Source organism: Zingiber officinale, chromosome 9A (assembly GCF_018446385.1).
Source record: "Zingiber officinale cultivar Zhangliang chromosome 9A, Zo_v1.1, whole genome shotgun sequence".
NCBI classification, from domain to species: Eukaryota; Viridiplantae; Streptophyta; class Magnoliopsida; order Zingiberales; family Zingiberaceae; genus Zingiber; species Zingiber officinale.
In genome coordinates, this window is record NC_056002.1 from 5488743 (window position 1) to 5505196 (window position 16454).

Sequence of the window (16454 nt, forward strand, 5' to 3'; positions counted from 1 at the left end):
ATTTAAAACTTACAAAAGCACAACTCTTATTAAAAGAACGGACAAAACGTCCATGAGGATCCTCAAGTTCCACACAGGAACTTGAGAATTATTTTACAACTTCTTTTGATTTTAATGAAGCATATAGCGAAAATTTCGATATCTTAAAGTGGTAGTGACAGAAGGCCAAAGCTTTCCCATCCTCTCTGTGATCGCCAAAGAAATATTAACTTGTCCAGTGTCAACTGTTGTTGTGGAGCAGACGTTTAGTACCGACGACAACATATTAGATGAACGACGATCAACTTTATCTCCCGACTCATTGGAAGCCCAAACATTACTAGACGATTGGATCAGAGAGGAGAAAAGAATCCAAGGAATGCAACTTTCAAATGACGAAGTTGAAGATTTTGATACTGAAAGAACAAATTAAATACAACATGAACAGGAAATGAAAGTGAGTGAAAATGTAAAAGGATAAAAATGTAAAATAACTACGTGTGCTTTGATGCTCCTAAAGGGATACGTAGATAACTTAAATAAGTGCAAGTCTTTTTTTCCAATAAATTTTAATTTCTAATTTGTAATATTTAATATTTAATATTAATTTTTTAACATGATAATCTTGAACTGTGGCAAACTGTGAACCGGCGGTTCCGAACCGTGAATCGTAACCGTCTTGAGCGGTTAAGGTTAAGGGTCGATCTGTCCGAAACCGTCGAACTGGTGATTCTGAACCGTTGAACCGGTGGTTCTAAACCATTGAACCGTCGGTTTCGAACTATGGTCAAATCTAATCGAATATTATATCCTAACCCTCGGAGGGCACTGTGCCCTCTTGTTAAATGTAGAGGTGGAAGGTTAGCAGGATGAAGGACGAAAGACACCTCGAGCTGTAGAGGAGAGTTGTCAAGAGAATGAATGCAAGTGATGTGTTTTGTGTGCATACCTTGGGCTGTGCATGTAAAGCTCCTTCTTATAGTGATAACTTGGCCTTGGGCTCTCTTGCCCATGTTCCGCATGGGTCCTCTGACACTTTGACATCATTCCTCATTAGTGTCCACCGTTGCTATACTCAATGGTAGAGCCAGTCTGAGTGATTTGTCCGGATTGTGGGACATACTAACGTTGATGTCGAAGTTGACGCCAGGGCTAACCTCCGTTTTTTTTTTCCATTTTTTTTTTACAGTAAAATTAATATTTTTCTCTTCTCACTGTCGTTGGACATCTGGATTACAATTCAAGTAGGGTTGTACCTGACTCCACCCTTAGCTGTACTCGATGTTGCCACTCTCAGGTCGCCCAGCACTGGGCGACCGTTGGTAGTTTCTAGCTCACTTGGTTTCTAGACATATCCTTTGACAAATGCTCTTTTGCCAACCGTCTAGCTAGTCGACAAGCGGAGTAGGTGAGGTAGCTTGACTATCAGCCTGCTTGTCCATTCTTTGTTTGGATGGTCTAAATTGATCAGTTGATCAGCTGGCTAGTCGGTCGGCTGTGGTCGGGCTTGACTGCCCGCCCTTTGCTTCGGACGATCCGAGACGGTCAATCAGTCGGTTGTATGGTCAGATCCCATACTGGCTTGGGCCGTTTCTGCTCTACCCATGTCGGTCGATCGATCGTCCAGTCAGTTGATGAGTCCATCCTTCCGGTGATCCAAGCCGGTCAGATGGTGGTTCGATTTGAGCTTCCTTTACTTGGTTCACCACCTCAGCCGTCTTCTCTGTCCTTGACTTCCATTTGACCATCTCTTGAGGGCGCTACCTGATTCACCGCGTCACATGTCATACTGCAGCACAAAGGCAGGTAGGGGAAACCTCCCTGAATTAAACAAGCTCCAGATCCCATCAGATCCTTAGATTGGTTTGTTCCTCGAGCCATACGAAATTAACTTCATATTTCGTACTCTTCTGCATATCATTAAGGTCTGTTTATGTTTTGTGCCAGACAATTGAAAGCTCAACTAGAGAGTTTGTAAGTAGAAACAGCACCCTAGCTGCAACCGTGGTATGTTTTTTTTGCATATCTGTTCTATTATCGTTATCGCTATGATATTTCAGAAACATGAAATCTTGTGTCTGAGTATGTTTCCTCGGAACAGAATTTCGTGGAGCTTGCAGGTAGCGAACGTGCATCTCGATCCTTATCCGCAGGAGCTTGACTAAAAGAAGGTTGCCATGTCAATCGAAGCTTGCTTACCCTTGGAACAGTTATCCGAAAGTTCAGGTTGTTGTGCTCGTTTACATGTTCTCAAGGATTTTAGTTTTTTTTTTTTTTTTTGAATGATTGAATCATCAAATGTTGCTGCAGCGAGGGAAGAAATGGGCATATTCCATATCGAGATTCAAAACTGACACGGATATTGCAATCGCCCTTGGGAGGCAATGCAAGAACTGCTATTATCTGCACAATGAGTCCTGCTCGTAGTCATGTCAAGCAGTCTCGGAACACCCTCTTCTTTGCGAATCGTGCGAAACAAGTAGTTACAAATGCACAGGTGAATGTGATGATGTCTGACAAGGCATTGATCAAGCATTTACTGAGAGAAGTCGCCAGATTTGAGAGCGAGCTAAGTGATCCAGGATCGACCTCCTGCACTTCCCATTTCGAAGTTCTAAGGGACAAAGATTCACAAATCCAGAAGGTCAGTAAAGTAATAACGATTCCGGCATTCAACTTTCTACAAACCGAAGTTTGCTACTGCACTTTTGTCGGAGGTTCTCACTATATTCTGACAGTGTCCTTATTCAGATGGAAAGATAAATTAAGGAGCTGATGCAGCGAAGAGATCTCGCTCAGTCTCGCCTCGATGATCTGTCTACAGTCTTAGGCGACGATGAACAATCTTGAAGACAATGGGTACAAATCCTAAACATGTTCAACAAGTGTGTCCTATAGCTGATGGTTTTTCCTTGTTGAAGTTTGTTTACATTTGTATAGGATGAATTGCGTCAGTCCTCAGGAGTCACTTTTCAAAAGCCATGTTTTTATTCTAGAAGATTTTCCAGAGCATCAGACATCGCATATCAATGTTGAGAAATTGTTGAATCTAGAAGATTTATGTTGCATCAGACATTGCATATCGAAGTCCAGATATTGAATCGAGAAGACTTTGCATGTCACACGAAAGCAAGTATGGAGGTAAATATCATTTAGAGCTCTGTGGTAAACTGGATAAAGATCAAGATATCTCATCACCCAGTCACTCGGTTATTAGTGCTGCAATCAGTGGACTGATCTTACAGCAGCGAAGGGGCAAAAGCTATGAATCTTTGTAAGAAAATATATACATACTTATCCGGTGATAAAGACGGGGGACTCTCGTTGGCGGAAGGTCAACGATACGTAGAGGTCAAAGGTTGAAAGATTCAACCCTGAGTCTCGGCCGATAGGGCGAAGCAGGCCGACCGACCGGACGAAGTGGGCCGACCGATCGTGAATCCCCCGAGACGAATGAAAGACAACCCGACTAGGGGTCGGGTTTCCGATACTCTAAGGTAAAAAGGTTTAAAGGCCGAGCGTGATGTCCGTTCGACCGGGGCATCAGGCAACAGAGGCAGGAGCAATCTCATCCGAGCATACGGCCGGGAGTTCTCCCGGTCGGACCGATACCTACAACCGGCGACAGAGATAATACGTCTGCCGAGCGACCGACCCGCTCGGCCCTAGAACAGACAGGGAACGCAAGAGGACAAAGGAGACAGGGGATAACATCATCCTCGAGACACCTGCCGCCGACAAGCAGCAAAGTTGACGGCCGAGCCATACACAAGATCATACGGTGGAAGCTTCCACCGTCACATCCGAGATATGCTCGGACGATTGCGGAATGACGTCAGGGGTACTTTTCTGACACAGGCTCGTTAAGGTATGTTTGGGGAAGCATGTACACATCGAGAAGCGTGTCCGCGCCTCCCTGGGGTCCTATATAAGGACCCCCAGACGTCGACGAAGGTATGTACAAATCTTTACTGTAGCCACATTACGCTGCCTCTCTCGTTGCCTGACTTGAGCGTCGGAGGGCCGTCGTCAGAAAATCCCTCTCGGCTCGGCTTCTTTGCAGGTTCGCCGGAGATCTACGCCACCAGTCGAAGACAGCGGAACGTGCCACATCCCCAGCGTCCGTCGACTCAGTGCTCGGACAGGATCACATACTTTAAGCACAAGCAAAAGTGAGGATTCCAGTGCTGCATCGGTGATTCAAGATGATGATATATAGTCTACCATCTCAGGTAGGAGTCAGCATATATGGATTTGATACCAAGAATGGAACAACCAATAAAGATAATAACAAAGGCAGTTGGTGATCATATCATAAAACCATTTGTAGACCGTTCATCTTCTGAATTCGAGAAGATTGTGAAGGATGTAGGAATTGACTCGGTGCTGTATCCCGTTGAATCTCCTTCGAGATGGCCATTCGACTTCGAGAGGAAGCAACAAGAGATAATTGAGCTTTGACACTCATGCCATGTTTCCCTACTCCACATGACTATTTTTTTCCTTCTTTTCAAAGGCGATCCAACCGACTCCATCTACATGGAAGTTGAACACAGAAGGCTACCCTTTCTGCAAAACACATCTTCTCATCATCATTGTGCCACAACAATAGCAACCGACAACAGCCACATCCCTACTTCTTCTTCAAGGTGCTACATTGCTTCTCTTTTGTTCCTTCCCTTTCATCGTACGAACTAGATAATGTACGATAATGCGAGTACCATTCGACAGCCTGAAGCATCTCCGCCGTGAAAGAGAAATGCTGTATAGGCAAATGCAAAGGAGGCTAACTCTGCAGGAAAGGATCATGTCATATAACAAGTGGGGGATCAATCTCAACTCGAAACAGAGGAGGTTGCAGCTTGCCCAACTCGTCTCGACCAAAACGGAGACGGCACACGCCGGGGAGAGCGCTTCGCTTGTCGGTAATCTGATCGGTCTCGAGGAGCAGGGGCAGGCCCTCAAGGAGATGTTTGGACTCAGCTTCCTCCTGCCACAGCAAACTAGTCACAGACACTTTATCTCATCTGGATGAAGAACAAGAAATCATCATCTCTTGCATGATCAACAATTAACTGCCGTGAACAGTTTGATTCTTTTACTTCTCGTGAACTTGGACAGAATATATAACATTTTGTGCAGAATTATAGCATTATAAATGTATTTTTTTTAAAAAAATAAGGTAAACAAGATGGAATTTTTCTTAGTTTAAAACATTTAAGAAGCATTTACTCTATTCACAATTAACAAATGGAGAGAATGCTTTACCTTTTTTTTTTTTAAATTTGACTTTTACTTTTAATTTTGATTGGCGATCAAAATTTATGTAGATGAGGAAAAAAATTACAGTGTTGATTTTTCATCATAATACTTTTCATACTTTGAAACATTCAATTCTACAGCATTTACAAAAAATATCTCTCATTTTATCCTTTCTTGTACTTTTCTTACTTTATAGCATTCAATTATATAGAGAGTTAAAGAAAATTATTTTCCATTTAAAATCAAAATTAGTAAAAGAAAACTCTGAAATTTAAGATCTTTATTATCACTATAATTAAAAAAATGATTCTCAAATACAAGTATTTTTTTTAAAATAATTTTTAAGCAATTAACCGACAAATTCTTGGTGTGGGTAAATATTCAAATCGGACTTCTCTATTTGAAAAAGACTAAATTATGCCCTTTTATTTTGCTTGACCAAATTGCCCTCAATTGCCTACCTATTTATTGTCTTCCCTAAAGAAATAAATTATTATTATTATTTAAATGGGAAGATCTCCCAATATATAATTAAATTAAACTAGATAATTATTTATATAGTATTAAAATATTTCAATAAGCCAAGTAGCTTTATCAAACAACATGACAGCTAAAATCAATTATTTCTAAAGTAAATTAAAAAAGATATTGGTCTAATTATGAAATTAAATGAGTTGCCTCTTAATTATTGATCATTTTTTGTTTTTCCTAATCATCATTGTCCTTACTCCTAAAGAGAAAACATGGGCGCTGCGGATCATTTATTTTTTTTAATTTCACGGAAGACAAAACATAATTTGCACGGTAGGCTCTGCATAACTATATTAATTAAGAACATTTATTTGATCTGGTCCCTCTTACTTTCCACTTACCCTAAAAGAGTCCCTCCTCTTTTCGGGCGGCCAAATTGGCCCTCGTGTTTCAAAATATTTCCCATTCTTCCCTCATGTTGGTTCATTTTTCACATTTTTTTTTTCAAATTGGGAACCTTTTTTCTTTACTATTCTCTCAAATTGAAACCCTCGGGAGAAGGATCTCCCTAACTCGAAGGAGGATCTTATGGTCGAAGGTCACTGACTCGAAGCCACCACACACACTGCTGCCGAGTGATTCAAAGGATGATTTCTGGTTAGTGTTAATTGCTTTCTTGTTATTTTGCACCGAGCAGACCTTGTCTTCTGACTCCCATTTAGGTTATGGTACCATGCATTCACTCTTAACTCTTAAATTTGATATTATCCACTGAAACATTCTCTAATTTTCTTTTTTTGACACTCTTTGGGAATTTTATAATATAGTAAATAGAAAATTTTATGACTTTTTAAACCAAGAATTTTCATGTCCGAAGACCAAATAAACTTTCATGATTACATCTTCGAAATATACCCTATCATTATGAATTGATATTTTTTTAATAAAATCCAACCACTACGTATTATGAATTGAACTTTTTTTTTTTATTGTTGCATATTAGATATTATAATTCTTGCACGTGGAAGAGATGTATAGCTACGGAAAGTATTCATTCTCTAGAATTCACCCCTATAATTTTTATTTTTTTTATTATGAGATTAATTATTTTACCATTGTATTAAGGTATGAAATTTAATACATGTATTGTGGAACCTATTTATTTTACACTAAAATTATATTTTGAATTATGTTTTAATGATTTTGAAACTGTATTTTTTTCTAAACTAAAAGTTTATGAGAAATGAAAAATTATAATTTCAAATTTTATGTTGTGCTTAAGGGTGTGTGGAAAATTATACTTATTATTATTTTTAAAATTACAAATAAATATTTATTACACAATTCAACTCTAATAAATTTAAGATTTAAATATGTTTAAGGAATTAATTTTAACTATTTAGTTTATTTTTAAATTTTTTTTGAATTTTTATGAAGCAAACAAACGAGTGCGTATTTATGTTGGATTCTTATACGATTAATCCTACTATAGAAATCAATCGATCATACCTCTCAGCTCACGAGATCACCTAGCTCGGCCCCTACATTGTCGGCGTCGACTTCGCACTGCCTTGACGCTATGAATGCAATGGAATTGCAAGCCAAGTAGAGCTTGACGACTTGTATTTCCAGATCTGGCACGAATATGTTGTTCTAAGCTCTAGGTTTCATGGCGACCAAGCGCTCTTATGTGTTGTCGCTAGACCACATGACTACTGTAGGATTAAGTCCACATGGGTGAACTAAATCCAATTGAGTCCACATGGGTGGACTTAATCTCCATAAGATGTGCTTACACATGATTAACACATCTACATAATTAATTGCCATTTAAGAAGTTAAACTCCAATTAAGTGATCTAATTTTTTATGCATATAAGAGGGGTTTAGATTATATATGTGGATTCAATATGTAGATCTAATAACCTGGTTCATTAACATTAATGAGCTGTTAATGATTGATGGACTTTATGATGGATTGTCCTTATAGGTTGAACTTGGTATATAAGAGAAGGAGTTTACTCAATTAGGGCATCATCTTGAACCTAAGCATTCAAGAGGGTTTTGAGCTCCTTCCTCCTCTTTTCCCTATTGAGAAGGACTTTAGATTGTTGCCCATTCCTGTAGAAGATCATTTTGTGCTTGCAGAAACTCTGGTTACAAGTAAGATCTATGGCTAATGCGATGGATTTAGGTTAGACCATTCATTTGTCGTTCTTTCAATTCCTATCCATTGTAGCCTTATAGATGATGAAAACTAGTTCCTTAAATGCATCCTTTGGTTTCTTTTTGATGTATCTATAATGCTTTCAATTAGTATCAGAGCTTAAGATTAGCTTATCATAATGTTTTAAGGTGTAAGGATTATTTTTGATGATTTGACAATATACATCATTTTTGCATTCAAGTCCTTGTGGATGAGCAAATCTATGTATATACGTCGATTATAGCAATGGATAAACTAGGTTATTACCCACGTTTCGAGTTTTTCATATTAGTTCACGAAGAACAAGAAAAATGGCGGTGGAATATGTTTTTCCATAGTAGAAAAAGGGATATGTTGAATATCAATCAATTGATATTCAAGAGATTTAAGCACGGAGAGGAGTCTCGTGAATATCAGTCGACTGTTGGTACCACCAGTCGATTGATATGTAAGGAATTCGCAAACAACATCGAGTCCAACTCGATTGGAGCATTCGACTGATACATCAGTAAACTGATGTGCTCGATTTGCGAATAGAAGCGAGTCTCACTCGACTGGAGCGTTCGACTGATTACATCATCAGTCGACTACTATTAGGATCAGTCAACTGATGTGCTCGATTGGTGACCAGAGGTGAGCCTCACTCGATTGGAGCGTTCGACTAATTACATCAAGCGACTGCTATTAGGACTAGTCGATTGATGTGCTTAAGTTTGCGAATAGACACGAGTCTAGCTTAACTGGGGCACTCGATTGTACTGATGCTCATAAAGTCTTGAACAATAGTGAATCAACTCGGTTGAGAGACTCGACTATTGTATATCAGTCGACTGCTGTTCAATACCAATTGACTGATGTGTCCAGAACTTGGCACATGCGGTGTGCTAGTCGACCAGTGAACGTAGGGACTCGACTGTTGACAGTATCAGTTGACTGATCTCTGATATAATCGACTGATGACTATTTAGCTCAGTTTTTAGTAATTTTTTCTTGCATTATTCTTCGCTCTTGCTACTTAGTCGAACTTATACTATCGCCAAAGTGAGAACTATTGGGGAGGCTAGGAGTATTAGCTAGTGTAGAGAGATGTATATCTATGCTAAGGGTGATTGACCCAAAGGAAAATCATTTTTATGCCGGATATATATTTAAGGAAGCTCACAAATCAAGTTAAACTTCTTAATTATACGCATAGTGTGTCGGCCCAAAGGAAAGGGCACTATGTGACCAATTAGAAGGATTGTGAGTGATGCTAGAAAACATAAGCTAACTAAAGAAACTCATGAATAAATTATCATGCGCATAATGCATCAGCCCAAAGGAAGGCGAGTTTTGTGGCAGATGAAGGTGATCATAAGTTATTTAGAGAGTACCAATAGCAAGTTACAATGTAGTCCAAAGATTTAATGTAATGTTATATTAGATATTTCAATTAATGCCCATAAAGTTGCATGTTTTGTTTGTTGCATTTTATTATTGCACAACTATAAGAAACATGTCTTTTTTAGTTAAATTGAGATATGTTCTTTGTTTTTATTTACGTAGTGCTATCAATGTCTGCTAACTTGAACAACATCCTTGTGCTTACTGACATAAACTTTGGTCAATTGAAAGAGTATATAACAGTACTGTAAGGTTGCATGAATCTAAATTTTGCATTTAGGCATTATCGCCCTACAGCTTTGACTAGTGATTCCACTGCGGATCAAAAGGTAATCTTTGACAAGTGAGAGCGATCAAATTGCATAAGTTTAATGATCATAAAGATGTTCATTCCGAAATCACTTAGATGTTCAATAACTGAAAATGAGGATACTAATGTTAGACCCCGTGATTATTTTAATGTGATCAACCAAGTGAGGTTAAGTCCTGTTTGTTATTTGATCCCTGTGTCTAAACCTAATATCTCTCTCTCTCTCTCTCTTTGTAGTCGAACACAATAAGAGGTCCTCTTATTGCCATGAGCCACCCAAAAAAGAAGAAAGTCTTTTTCTTCTTTTTCCTCTTCTTAATCTTTCTCTTTCGCTCATAGTTAGTACCTTCTAAAGGCGATACTTGTTCTCTTGGAGTTATCTTGAAGAGCTCAGCGTGGATAGGGATGACAATGGGTCGGGTTCGGGTCGGATTCTATATCCTCCGTCCCCATACCCATCGGTAGGGGTGAGCAGTCAATTCGTCAAACCGACCAATCCGCTTATACCGACCCGAACCGAACCGAAAAAAATGATCCGCCGGATATAGGGCCGGATGTAGGGTCCTAATATTGCATTATCTGATCTAGTAGGGCCGGATAGTTTTTTATCCCAATAATCGAACCAACCCGATCCGATCACCCCTACTTGTAGCAACTAATGTTGATAAGCTATTACACGTTGTAGCAACTACTGCCGATAAACTACTACACGTTGTAATAGTTATTTTCGATTAGCTGCTATAACGTATAATGAGTAGTGTCTATTATCATTTTAAAAAATTTTATTTTTTTGTTATATTTATATTTATATTTTATATTTCATTGGATATAGGGTCGGATATCCAAATAACTGACAATCCGTCGGATATCTGAAATTAAGAACCGCCGGATATATGACCGGATGTAGGTCCCGATTTTGCATTATCTGATCTAGTAGGGCCGGATAATTTTTTACCCCAATAACCGAACCAATCCGATCCGTGATCACCCCTACCCATCGGGTATAGGATCTCCGATGGGTATACTCATACCCATTAAATGATCGGATATCTTCTATAGTTATAATTTTTCTTCTTTCTATCCAACTATTATCATTCAACAAAAATATATTAAAATTAACAACCTATTAATATATATATATATATATATATATATATATATATATATATATATATATATATATATATATAATTAAAAAAATAGATTAAACATCTATATAGTTTCCTCCTAATATCAACAAAAATAATAAGTTGATTTTGGAAAATAACATTTTCTTTAATATATGTATATATATTATTTAATCGGATATTCGAGTCGGGTATCGAGTATTGATAGCTCCTCCATACCCTCCTCCATTCAGGTCGGATGTCGGATCCTCCATCGGGTTCGGGTGAAATTGTCATCCCTAAGCGTGGATACTAATAAAGGCGAGGTTCAATAATGACGTAAAATATTGATGCCCTTCTCGTTACAGGTCATCCATAAGGTATACCTAGAATAATTATTATTCAATTTTATTTTGTTTTATGATCCTGTCTGCCAAATTGTATCTTATATGGGTGTAGTGCGTGTGATGTAATAAATTAATTTATTTCTCGTTAAATTTTCTGCTGTGCATGTTTACGAAATATGTTTTTAGCACACACCACATCGGGCATAACTCAACAGTGATATCAAAACCTGATCGTGATCCGATATGATCATAAAATTATTTTACGATTCATAAATTAGTATTGTAATTCATTTTTAGAATTTTTATAGAATTATTAAGAATTTTTTATTTTTAGAAGTTTCCGAAATAGTTAGAAAATTTAATTTTTGGAAAGTTTCTGAAATAATTTTAAAAAAATTTAAATTTAGAAATATTCTGTTTATTTAAAAATTATAATTTTTGAAATTTTATAGAATTTTAAGAAATATTTTATTTTTAAAAAATTTTCTAATTTGCTAGGTAATGCTAAATTTAGAAAGATTTTAAAATTTTTAAAAATTCAGTTTTAAGATATTCTGAATTAAATTATTGAAATTGTCTTTCCTGAAATTTTTAGATTCATTAAAATATTTTATTTTTGGAAAGTTTCCTAAATTGTTAAGAAATAATAAATTTGGAAAGATTTAAAAAATCATAAAAATAGTTTTTTATTTAAATTATTTTGTAATAAATTAAGAAATATTAATTATTTATTTTCTAAATTATTAGAAAATTAATTTAAAATTTTATTTTGAAAATAATTAAATATTTTTATTAATATAAAGATTTTATATAAAATATATTAATTAAATTTAAAAAATTAGTTTCTTGAATTTTGATTTATTAAAATTATATTTATAATATATTTTTATTTATAAAATAGAATTATAACATATTTAAATTTATATCATGTTTATTTTATATTATATACCATATAGTTACATTAATTATGACATGTTTAGATTTTTGTCATATGTGCGATGTGATTAGATCTTGTCATATGTGTATGATGTATCATGCTATGTCATGCATGCGATGTGTCATGTTATCATTTATTTCATGCGTGTGATGTCATGTAGATAATAGATTTGCATGATAATGATGAGACATAAATCCCTTATATCAAAATATTAAAACTTACACCTTCTGTTAATATGGTATGAATCAGAATTTAAGTTTTTATTTAAGTTGTTAGCCAAAGTTATGTTCAAACCATAGAGATACATTCTCATGATTAATGGGTTGGTTTTAAACTTGAAACATTGATTTTTTTGTGCCAAAACCAAATCAATGTGGATAGAGGTGAAGTTGGGTGAGTAGTCTCTTACAAAGTTGACAACTCTCAAGCTCCTGCAAAGGTGTCCTGGGCTGCCCAGGGCGGTCCGGGCGCCTAACCAACCCCAACGCCCAACTAGTCCCGGCACCCGGACAGTCAACATTTTGTTGAATGTTTGGTTTTTCCTTCATTCCGGTTTCATTCGCTTGGGTGATTTCGGTCATCCGGAATAAGGTTCACCCGAATTCATTTTTTGACCTTCTCCTCGAGCAAGCTTTCACTCCGATTTCTCGTCCCTCGAAAACACCGAGTGCCTCATTCTCGTTTGCCAGCGTACTCTTCTACAACACCTCGTTCGTCAGATATACCAAACTCGTTGACTCTCTCCCGTGCTATCATTCTCGCTAGTTGTGTCTTTCGCTCGATTTCCTGTGCTCCTAGGTTCTGCACATATAGACACAAGGTATCAAACATACACAAGATCCAATTTAACTCGGTTGACCACATTAAAACTATCTCGTAGTGCCTACACCTTATATGTCCGTAATTGGATCTATCATGTACATTATGTTATGTATAAGAGCTGATGTATCATATGCTCTAAGTGTTACGAATAAATACTAGTCATATCTGTTGGTGCGGTTAGCACTAATGGTCTAACTCAGGTTTTGATGAATGACAAATCAGGTTAAGTTAGGTTTGTCGTGATCTAACACTCTGACCGAGTGTGCAGGCGAAGTCCAGACAGGTCAACGGGCTGACCGTGTTGGTTGCTACTCGGAAAACCTATAGGTTTCACTGTACAAAAATTTTGTACAAAGGTCTGAACCTTTTCCTAGCTACCATGTGTTCTTTTAAATTAAATTTTGGATCGCCTGCGGAACTTAACACGTTTGATCCAAAACTTAATCTATTTGTTCTTTTAGGTTTTGACTTGGATCTCCTGCGGAACTTTACACGTTCGACCCAAGTCTCCTTAAGTTATTAATTCCATTAAATATTAATTTCCATAATTGGTTCCCAGTACTGACGTGGCGAGGCACATGGCCTTCTTAGATATGGGAGCAACCACAACCGACTAGACAAAACCTTTTATAGAAAGCTAATATTTAATTTCCTAAAATAACTTTAGGTTAACCAAAGAGAACAATCAAATCACAAGGAAAAGAAAAAACAAAAGAACACAACATCGAAAAACATATTCGAAATTCTAGAATCGTAAACCTCTTGTATTTGGTATTATTTCCATAAATAACTAGCATGATGCGGAAATAAAAATTACTAGTTATACCTTGTAGAAAAACCTCTTGATCTTCTACCGTATTCCTCTTCTAACCTCGGACGTTGTGTGGGCAACGATCTACCGAGATGAGAAACCACCAACCACCTTCTTCTCCTCCAAGCAAGGTTCGGCCACAAAGGAAAACTTCACCAAGGAGAAAAACCAAAATACTAACCAAGCTCCAAGAGATGCTAGCTTTCTCTCCTTCTTCTTCTTCTTCTCCAAGTAGTATCCGGCCACCACAAGAGCTCCAAGGGAGAGAGAGAGGTTCGGCCACCACAAGAGGAAGAGAGGGAGAGGATGGCCGGCCACACCAAGGAACAAAAGAGGGAGAGAAATAATAGATGTTGTGTCTCTTGAAGGCACCCTCACCCCTTCTTTTATATTCTTTGGCCTAGGCAAATTAGGAAATTTAATTGCAATAAAATTTCCACAATTTCCTTGACATGATTTAATTGAGAAAAATAAAATAAAATTTCCCAATTAAATCTACATTGGCCGGCCACTTCATTGGAGAACAAATTGGACAAGTTTCAATCAACAATTAAAACTTCCTAATTTATTTCCGGAAATTTTAAAATTAAAATTTCTCTTTAAAAATCTCTACATGGTTAATAAAAGAAATTTCTATAATTTTAATTTTACAACATGTGAATAATTTTTAAAGAGAAAATAAAATATCTCACCAATCTACAAATAAGGAAAGAGATCTAATCTCTTTCTTTAATCTTTTGTAAATTTTACAAGAGAGATAATTTAATTTAAATTCTCTTTAATAAATTATTTCTTTCACATAATAAAAATTAAAATTAAAATTCTTTTTAATTTATTTTGGCCGGCCCTACTAGCTTGGGTTCAAGCTAGGGCCGGCCACCCAATCTTATACCTAGGCCGGCCGTAGCTTGTTCCCAAGCTAGCTTGGCCGGCCCCTATTGGGTGGGTATAGAAGGTGGGTATAGGTGGGTATAGAACTCTATAAATAAGAGACTACGATAGGGACCGAAAGGAGGAATTGGTTTTGGTCTCCCGATAAAATTAAGCATCCCGTGTTCGCCCCGAACACACAACTTAATTTTATCAATGATAATTCATTCCACTAGAGAACTATCATTGAACTACCGCACCAATCCCAAATTACATTTTTGGGCTCCTTCTTATTATGAGCATGTTAGTCTCCCTGTGTTTAAGATATCGAATGTCCACTAATTAAGTGAGTTACTGACAACTCATTTAATTAATATCTAAGTCCAAGAGTAGTACCACTCAACCTTATCATCATGTCGGACTAAGTCCACCTGCAGGGTTTAACATGACAATCCTTATGAGCTCCTCTTGAGGATATTATCAACCTAGTATCTCTAGGACACAGTTTCCTTCTATAATCAACAACACACACTATAAGTGATATCATTTCCCAATTTATCGGGCTTATTGATTTATCGAACTAAATCTCACCCATTGATAAATTAAAGAAATAAATATCAAATATATGTGCTTGTTATTATATTAGGATTAAGAGCACACACTTCTATAATAACCGAGGTCTTTGTTTCTTTATAAAGTCAGTATAAAAGAAACGACCTCAAATGGTCCTACTCAATACACTCTGAGTGTACTAGTGTAATTATACAGTCAAGATAAACTGATACCTAATTACACTACGACCTTCTAATGGTTTGTTCCTTTCCATTTTGGTCGTGAGCTACTGTTTATAATTTATAAGGTACTGATAATATCATCTTCTGTATGTGACACCACATACTATATTATCTACAATATAAATTAATTGAACAACTACAACTAAATGTAGAAAATTTGACCAAATTTGATTCTTTATTCATAATGAATGTTTACAAAGCTTAGGCTTTCAGTATACACTCCAACAGACCGGATATTTGGCACGAAGTCCAAATGGGTCGACAGGCTGACCAGACATTTGGCACGAAGTCCAAGCGGGTCGATGGGCTGACCGGACGCTTGACAAGAAGTGCAGCTAGGTCGACGGGCTGACCGGATAGCTGGCGAGAAGTCCAAGCGGGTCGACGGGCTGACCAGACACTTGGCGAGAAGTCCAGCTAGGTCGACGGGCTAACCGGATAGCTGGCGAGAAGTCCAGACGGGTCAAGGGCTGACCGGACGTCTGACAGGTGAGTAAAGGTAAGTCACTGGAAGGGAGTGACTGTGAGGACGCATTCCCGGGAAGGGAACATTAGGCGTCGATACGGCTTAGATCCATTTCGGACATCTAAGTCGAGATCGTGATTAGATTCCGGTCTCAGAAAGACGGAATCTAAGTCATACTCTTTTTGCCAAACTATAAACTGAACTAACACTCTGTTTTACAGGTAATAAATTATATATTTGCCTTGGACTAACCTTGTCTTGAAGGAGAAGGAATTTCTGGAGAAAGGAGGTCCGGGCGCCCGGAAGGGATCCGGGCGCCCGGGAGGCAATCTTATCCTGAACGCGTCGTCGCCACGTGGAGCTTGCTGGTTGGACCTGCCACGTCTCACCAGGGCGCCTGGAAGGGATCCGGGGCGCCCGGAAGGGATCCGGGGCACCCCGAGCATCATATAAAAGAAGGGCCAAGGCTGGAGCTTAAAAAACAACTCAGAATCCAAGTTTTCAGAAGCAGCAAAGGAAGTAGTTTGGATCAAGAATTTCATTACCGAACTTGGTGCGGTTCCATCTAGTATTGAAGCATTATCTATTTAGTGCGACAACACTGAAGCTATTGTGCAAGCAAAGGATCCTAGGTCTCATCATATGATGAGAGAGATCATTAGTAGGAGAAAAATACAACTTGAGAAAATTT

At 37.6% G+C, this 16454-nt stretch overlaps 1 pseudogene; it reads left to right on the forward strand.

Moving 5' to 3' along the window:
• Positions 1 to 1648: 1648 nt before the first annotated feature.
• On the forward strand, positions 1649 to 5055 carry LOC122021557 (annotated as a pseudogene).
• The last annotated feature ends 11399 nt before the right edge of the window (positions 5056 to 16454 follow it).